The sequence below is a fragment of the Patella vulgata genome, chromosome 5 (assembly GCF_932274485.2).
Source record: "Patella vulgata chromosome 5, xgPatVulg1.2, whole genome shotgun sequence".
NCBI classification, from domain to species: domain Eukaryota; kingdom Metazoa; phylum Mollusca; class Gastropoda; family Patellidae; genus Patella; species Patella vulgata.
In genome coordinates this window covers 4,548,236-4,557,523 of record NC_065883.2, presented here as the reverse complement: position 1 = coordinate 4,557,523, position 9,288 = coordinate 4,548,236, and the positions used below count along the sequence as shown (strand labels likewise).

Genomic DNA, 9,288 nt, shown 5'->3' with positions numbered 1-9,288 from the left:
GGTCTGGTTTTGTGCCCATTTGATGGACACCCCCCCCCCCCCCCCGCGCGCTGAGCCTCCGGTCTAATATTTGAACGTTTGTTAAAATCGGATAAATACTGGGATCGGTAGAGTGTCTACAAATAAAGGGGGGGGGGGTGGATGGCTGAATGGTTAGCTTGCGCGCGCTGTATCATAAAGTCTGTCATTGAGTCGACTGGCGTGGTTTCGAATCCCCGGTTGTACGTGGCAAGGAGTAGGGTCGCCTGTCCAACCTCGTGGGTTTTCTCCGGGTCCTCCGGTTTCCTCCCACTGTTAAAGATCCCTACGCGCAAGCGAATTATGTAAATAAAATTAAACCATATGTTAGTCCCGAAATGACCTAGTTTGTGTCGAGTGGACGTTAAACCTGTCATTTTCCTTTGTTAGTTAAGCACATTTTGATTGAGTGCAAGCATCTCAAAGACACAAGATTACGGAATTACCGTTGCCAATCTCTTCATCAGTTGTTTGCCCAACCGGGTCTATATTGTAAAGCGCTAGATTTTTTAAAAGAGACAAATTTTTATCGAAAATTTTAATTGTATATATCTGATTTTCCCTTTCATGTTTTAAATATATATACATAAAGTTTATATTTATTTTTATTTGATATTTACTGTGATATTTGTTTTTATTTATGTATATAGATAATATGTGATTATATGTTTCTAGTTTGTCTCGAGGACTCTCACCATAGGTTTGGCGCAATATAGCCCGGTTGGAGCTGACGTGCCATTAAACAACATTTCATTCATTCATTATACTGTCTGAGACAAGATGTGAAAATAAACAAAGAGTAGAATCAGAATAATCTTTTATTATGTCTAATTAAATAAATGGTTTATAATTAGATAATAATTGACTAAAACTACGATCTCTTTATTCCAGTATACTGTTATAATATACGTTGTTTTAAAAGAGACCTTAAATATATCGAACGATACATACATGGCGATTTCTACTTAATGTTTGTAATAATTAATATGAGGTTTTAGATATGTAGAAATATTAAAAAACAAATCAAGTGAATTACTCGACATTCAAATTCAGGAAGAGTGGTTTTACATATAGGTTAAGTCAGATCCCTAATCCAGTTCCCCAATCCCATTCAGATTTTCTCAATAAATAAAAATCATAATGTGATAAAGTAACATAATAAATGTTATCTTAAATGTCGACGTAATTAATTATATGAAAAAAAACCCACAAGATTTTATAAATCTACACAAGTTTGTGTTAAGACATTGAAAGGAACACAAACTTGTGTTATTGCAATGTAAAACAACACAAACTTGTGTAAAATATTTTTGACACGAGTCCTTGTGTTGAGATCCAACACAAGAGTTTTTTCGGTGTATGTTTTCCCACGTTCATAATAATGTTTCATTTCAACAGACAGGCCAATGCGTAATACCGACCAGATACAGACTATTGGTACCTGCATTCGCTATCCAACAGAGGAGTGTGTGAATACGGCTCCGAACGTCAAAGTGAAAGTATGTTCTGCCAATTTATTGGTATTTTACTTGGAACGTACAGGAACCGGCCTGAGCGGATATTGTGTCGGTAAGTGTATATTTACCAGCGTATGTGTTTATGAGTAAGTTACACATTTTAATATTCATAAAAAAGAGTGGCACAGATTGATGATCAAGGCAATGACAAACTACAGTCGCCAATTCATGTTTACCGTATACGCCTGGGTTGTACTGTGGTTGTATATTGTCGTCTCCCATGTCCGTTAGACATTAACTTTTCTTGTTAGCACATTAGTCCACTTTCATGTGGACGTACGCATGTCACAATTTTTATCCGATTTCAATGAAACTTGAAATATAGGTCTATCTCACGAAGATATCGATTCCTTTCGAAATTGGCATATGTCGGGCCGTAATTTCATGGATTATGATCCCTGATTGTACGAAAAATCCCGTTTTTAGCTTGTGGACACTCTAGAGAACACAATTGTTATCCGATTTTGATAAAACGTAAAATGTATGTTTATAAACCAAAGATCTCGGATTATTTCGCTATTCGCGCATATCGGACCGTAACTTCCCCGAATTGTACGAAAAATCGCGTTTTTGAGTTTGTGGTCCCTCTAGAGGTTAATTACAACTATTATCCTATTTAAAAAAACATTTGGATATATCACCGTTACACCCTAATGATGGTCGAGTTCAAATGTCGTGAAAATCGGACAGAAACAATGGCCACTCCGTGAACGCACATAGTGGAAAAGTGTGGCATATGAAGGATGTGGACCCTCTAGTGGACACAATGTTGGTCGGACTTTACATTTATGTTTTTGTAAAAAGGTCTCGGTTCCTTTCGACAAATTAGGTTTTTAGCTTCTGGGCACTCTAGAAGTCTCAATTTGGATTCATTTTACATATATCACCGTTAAACCCCCATGGCGGTTGACTTCGAATTTCATAAAAATCCGACCGAAACTGCCGGACAAAATTGCCGCTCGTTGTACACAAATAGGTAATACTATCTCGATCGCTGAGACAGGCGAGATAAGTTTACCCCTCGTTTATCTCTGGTAAAACTCGCCGGCCATTTTGAAATCGGAAGCATTTCATTCTTAAAAAAATCCTGCCAATCAGTAGCCACTGGGGCGGAGCTAAGAAACCGTTTTCACTAAGGTTATGCTTGGGAAAGTAAGACTGAAGAAAATAACCCGAGAATAAGAAAACCCGAGGCCGACAAAGCACAACTTTGGAGCGTTCCTCAATGTTTTCCTCCAACCGTGCGATCATCGTAGAGGCTACATACAGGATCTGGGGGATTTCTGTGTAAATTTCTCTTTTACAGCGAAACATTGGAATTTCCTGTTCTATATGCTGAGACGCTTGGAAAAAATCTGTGTAACACTCCAAAACCAAGTTCATTTTTTCTGCACAGTCAAATTAATGATTAATGATGACTTCACCCCAATCGACCAAATTAGCAAAATTCAGTTTTCTTGGGATAATTCAAGAATTGGCAGCGTTTGATTTAACTGAAACATTTATTTATCATGTTTATTCCCAACTAACATATTTTAAACATGGTTCAACACCATAAACTACCATTTTCAACCGAAAAATTCACTATTTAGCAAATTCGCCCTAAAAAAACACTTTCAATTTGAAAATAGCTCAGAGTCTGACTACCTCTCGTACAGCCAATTATGGTTGTATTTTAGAGTATATATACAAATAATAAATCGTATGTTTATTTCAGGCTCACTAGAAGGCGGTGGTAAGTTTTCTTGTTTTATCAAAATACAGATAATAACTACATAGAAGATTCGGTACAATATTTGGCATGGTACACGTGATAGACGTGTGATATTGTCGCAAATAATGGTAAAAGTATATGAAATATACTGATGTCCAAAAGAAAGTATACACTGTGCATTGTGTCCTGCTTCAAACAAAGTCGTTTTTCCATTTTATGCGGTATTTGGGTACAATGTTCATTTGTTTTGCCTTTTATTTGCTTAGAAATATTGAGTTTGGACGCACGAGACATGTTCAGTGTAGTTTTATCACATTTTATTGTTTTAAACAAAACTTAGTCCTATTTTTAGTGTATATACTTTCTTTTGGACATTAGTATATGATAAACAATTCTAAATTAGTGTCCTTACTTGCTCAAATCCTTCAACAGTTTCTTGAGAACATTCTACAGATTAGTCTAGCCCATTTGATTATGTTCTTGTTTGATTATTGAACTTGTAGATCTTTGTTTTTAAGATATCCTGGATTTTAGAACCGTACCGAGTGTCACTTATGATCAAGTTACGGCGGCATATCTCACACAATTCCGGTTCTTCTGCAACTTCACCGAATCAACAGACGACGTATTATTTTATCAAGCATACTGGTATGTACCTATTAATACAATCATGTATAACAATACAGTACTTCTCAAACTGCATGCGCGAGTCAGGCATTTGTCTGAGGCCTCCGGCGGAATTACATTTTTGTATAGTGCTTTATAATGTATTATGATATTTGCAATATACGAAGAATATTTGGAACAATTTATGGTTGTTATTATTACATTTGTAGGCCTGTCGTCGCGAAAATGCTTAAGTAATGGCATATTCGTGTTTCGCCATTTCTTGGGGAACAAGGTTTGACGATGATTTCGGACAGAAGGGACCCTAATGAAGATATCTGTAGTTTGCTACCTCTAAAAAATACAAATACCGCCACTTGGGTCCCTTCTATCAGAAACCTTTAAAAAAGCTGATCCACAATTCCCGTGGGGTTTTTTATGCAGGTACGTGAACAGCCGTTTTATATACAGTTCACCTTTCGCTGCTTATAATGATCCGGCCAACGAACGAGTACTAACAGAAGCTAAGCTACGGGAACAGGGTGTGGTCACGGTTGGCTTTGATGTAAGATTGTATTATAATATATTTACAGCTACGAAATAAGTAAAATACAACATAATTAGAATGCCTTAACACGTGGCATTATAATTACAGTAATTCGCGCAAAATATATTCTTTAAATAAACAATTTTCTCTTAAATAAAATCATTATTTGGTAATACGAAATTTATAGACACCTCTTCAAAGGTAGAATCAATTTTATTTGATGTCCCCACCCCACCACAAAACTGACTAATTATTATGTGTTCTTTTAAGGTGACATGGCATTGTTAACTCTTATGGTGTTTCTTTAAAACACCGATTCCTTAAGATTTTTTTTCTTGCACCTTTGTATTACAATATATTATTTTCCCCCCAAGATTTATTGTGACATTAGAGCAGGTAGACGCGTCAACGGAGCAGCAGGATTTCCATCTACGAGTAAACCAATATTTATTGGTGTAGAGGTTAGTTTCTTTTGACGACCAAACAGCCATTTATTCGGTGTTCTCTATTCTTAGTTCTTAAGTCATATGCCTTGATTCATATTTTTTCCATTTGTTGTTTAATATATCAGACATTTTTCATATCAGATTTCTAAATTGTATCTTTGTTTAATTTAATTGCCCCCCCCCCCCAACGCCTTTCAAACAGGGGACTATTAAAATGTCCGTCCGTCCGTGGGTCCGTTGTCCGTTCACATTTTTTTGTTGACAATCTACCGGTCACAATTTTTATCCAATTTTGACGAAACTTGAAAGTTTATCTCTCACAGATCTCGGTTCCTGTCGATATGGGCATGTATCGGGCCTAACTTCATGAATTATGGCTCATAATTGTACGAAAAATCACGTGTTTAGCTTGTGGAAACTCTAGAGGTCGCAACTTTTATCTGACTTTTATGACTTGAAATGCATATTCATAACCCAAGGATCTTGGTTCCTTTTGATATTTGCGCATACCGGATAGTCACTTCCTGAATTATGGCCCTTGACTGTACGCAAAATGACGTGTTTAGCTTGTAGTCCCTTTATAGGTCACAATTATTATCCGATTTAAAAACTCGTTCGAATATATCACCGTACGCAAATAGTGTAAACATGTGGTAAATCAAGGTTATGGACCCTCTCGAGGTCACAATTTTGATTCGAATTTGATGGAACTTGAAATACATGTTTATAACCCAAAGATCGTGGTTCCTTTTGATATTTGCGCATATCGGACCGTAAGTTCTTGGATTATAGCCACTGTTTGTACGAAAAATCACATTTTTTTGCATGTGGATCCTCTAGAGGTCGCAATTTTTATCCAATTTTCAAAAATGTTTAAATTTATCAGCGTTACACCCTAATCATACGCAAATAGTGTACAAGTATGTCATTCCAAGGTTGTGGACCCCCTAGAAGTCACAATTGTTATCAGATTTTGATGAAACTTAAAATATATGTTTATGTCTCGAAGATCTCGGTTCATGTCGCTATTTGCGCATATCAGGCTGTAACTTCCTGGATTATGGCCACTGATTGTACGCAGAATTGTGTTTTTTTTATACGCCCACATTTTTATATGGACTTATATTGTCGTCGCCCCTGTCCGTCCGTCAATCCACAATTGTTTGTGAACAGTCTACAGGTCACAATTTTTATCCGATTTCAATGAAACTTGAAATATAGGTTTATCAGCCTAATATCTCGGTTCCTTTCGATATTGGCTTGTATCGGACTGTAACTTCATGGATTATGACCCCTGATTGTACGAAAAATCACGTTTTTAGCTTGTGAACACTGTAGAGGTCACAATTTTTATCCGATTTGGTTTAAACTTGAAACGTATGCTTATAACCCAAAGATCTCGGTTCCTTTCGATATTCGCGAATATCGAATTGTAATTTCCTGAATTATGGCCCTTGATTGTAGGAAAAATCACTTTCGTTTTAGCTTGTTATGTATCCATCTCTAAAATGTGGGCGTATTCTGCCTGGCAGCCGCTGGTTTAGCTTGTGGATTCTCTAGAGGTCACAATTGTTTATCTCATTTTAAAAACCGTTTATATATATCACCTTTCTACATAATGAAAGTTGAATTCGAACGTCGGGAAAATCGAAACTAAATGGCCGCTCTTTGTACGCAAATTGTGTAAAAGTATGTTATACAAATGTTGTGGACCCTTTAGAGCTCACAATTCTTATCGGATTTTGATGAAACTTACAATTTTATGTCCCAAAGATCTCGGTCCCTTTCCATATTTGCACACTTCAGACTATAACTTGTTTTTAGCTTGTTCTCTATCCATCTCTTGCAAAATGTGGGCGTTTCTTGCCTGGTTTGATATTCTAAACGACAATTAAATTAAACAAATATACAGTTTACAAATCTTGTAGGCCAAATGTCTGATATACAAATACAATAAAACCAAGTACGAACAATCCAAACCATAAGACAGAATTCGAAGTCCTAAAAACCGTTTTAGGCAAAATAGTGTATTCAAGCAAAATAGTGTAATCAGCAAATGGACTGCTCCTGGTGTACAAAATACACGACAAACAGTGGTAACAGGTGTCCGGAAGAGTAAGCTTACCCTGCCTGGCGCCACACCCGCCATAGCTGCATCCAAACTATTAGGCGAAATCTCGGTAAAATAGCGTGATTGGCCAATGGACTATCAATGACAGCCTACACCGGTTGTGTTCCCAAAACAAACGGTATAGGCAAAATAGTGTAATCAGGCAAAATAGTGTAATCAGCAAATGGACTGCTCACCGTGTACAAAATACACGACAAACAGTGTTAACAGGTGTCAGGAAGAGTAAGCTTACCCTGCCTGCCGCCACACCCGCCATAGCTGCATCCAAACTATTAGGCGAAAAGTCGGTAAAATAACAACTATTGATTTTAAGATAAAAATATTAATTTTAGAAATACGATAACAAATGGCGCTACAAGAATTAAAGACTATGAATTGAAAACTAAGAATAGAGTATACTGAATAAAGAACTGTTTGGTCTTCCATAAGTTCAATTCTGATATTTCTATACATTTGTAAACCAGTTGTGATATATGAATTTAGAAACACGCACGTTAGGCAACGTAACAATTGTTTTAAGAACCTTGTAAAAGTAAAATGAAACTACTGCTAGGCTAGTATCATGTTCTTGCCTAACGCAAGTGTTTTAGAGATATTTTTTGTACTAAACCAAAAGGTTATGGGAGTCCTGTTAGATTAGATAGAAACAGGCATGGGGGTGGGGTTGTTGTTTATATAAAAAAATAATCTACACTTTCAGATTAGGCATGATCTTATAAACCCTGATATTGAATTAATTTTTATAGACTTATTTACTGATTACACCAAATTCTTACTCGGGGTAATATATAGACCCCCAAATACAAGGGTTGCCTTTTGGGATATATTTTACGATACATTATCTAATGCATTATATAGTGGTTCCCTTTTTTTTTTATCCTAACAGGGATTTCAATAAATGTTTTTAAAAATGATGATATTAACAAAATTTATGAAAATTTGTTTAGATGTTTTAAATAAAGCATTAATACAGTATATCCCATTAAAAGTAGTAACTATAAGACCTAATGATAAGCCATTTATGAATTTTATGAATAACGCCATACGTATAAAAATTCGAAAACGAAATAGAGCACTCAAACGCGCCAAAAAATCAAATAGTCCTAATCATTGGATATTACTTAGAAAAATAAGAAATGAAGTAATAACTTTAAAAATAATGAAGCTAAAAATAATTTTAAAGACAAATTAGAACAACAAATAAATGGTGGAAAACAGATAAATCTATTACAAATTTTGATAATGAAAAAGTACCCACCTCCACATTATTATTTGAAAACTGCGTTTACACACACCCATTTGATAAGGCAAATATCCTAAATTCTTATTTTGCCTCGATATCAAAATTAAATGATGTACCTGACCTTCCATACTTTAATTATCGCAGTAACAACGAAAAATGTAATGAAATGAAATGGGGTTTAACGACTAGACAGCTGCCCTTGTCAGGCCCTCCGTCCGGCATCACTGACAAGGGGAAACCAATCTGGATGAACTTTCTCGGCCAATGCTGGGATTGAACACCCGACCTCCAGGCTAGCGAGCCAGCGCCTTACCCACTTAGCCACCGTGATCCCCCAGTAACAACGAACTACATTTTTTTTTATTGTAAGCGAGCAAGAAGTGAAAGACCAGTTACTAATTCTTAACTGTTCAAAGCCTTCTGGTCCGGATAATATTTGTCCAGCTGTATTGAAAAAGATAACTTCATCAATCACAAGCACTTTCACTAAACTTTTTAAGATTTTAGAACTCCAATTATTACCTGATATTTGGAAGACTTCACATATCATTGCGGCGTATAAAGGAAAGGATGATCCGCAGTTCCCTGACAACTATAGACCAATTTCATTAACATGCTCATTATGTAAAATACTAGGGAAAATCATATTCAAAAATCTTTATAATTTTATAAAAGAAAATAACGTGTTATATAAGTATCAGTCTGGTTTTCACCTAACGATTCTACAGTAAATCAACTTTTAGAAACTTAAGATGTTATAATAAGTAATCTTGATACAGGAAAGCACATTCAATTTATATTTTGTGATGTATCAAAAGCGTTTGATAAAGTTTGGCACATAGGTGTATTGTCTAAATTGAAACAATATGGAATTAATAAAATATTAGGTAAATGGATTGAACACTATTTAAGTAATAGAAAACAATGTGTAGTTTTAGAAGGTTTCAAATCAAACTGTTTGCATACCGATTTTACAATATGCCGATATTGAATGGTCAAACCACAATTCAAACATATACCAGAAAGCTTGTGGTCGACTAAATATTTTGCGTATACTGAAATATAA

At 35.6% G+C, this 9,288-nt stretch overlaps 1 long non-coding RNA gene across 1 annotated transcript; it reads left to right on the top strand.

Annotated features, from left to right (window-relative positions):
- The first annotated feature begins 1,476 nt into the window (after positions 1 to 1,476).
- On the top strand, positions 1,477 to 4,866 carry LOC126822614 (uncharacterized). The gene is made up of 5 exons (XR_007680903.2): positions 1,477 to 1,587; positions 3,253 to 3,270; positions 3,768 to 3,897; positions 4,300 to 4,420; positions 4,777 to 4,866. It is a non-coding gene; the product is annotated as an uncharacterized LOC126822614 (long non-coding RNA).
- The last annotated feature ends 4,422 nt before the right edge of the window (positions 4,867 to 9,288 follow it).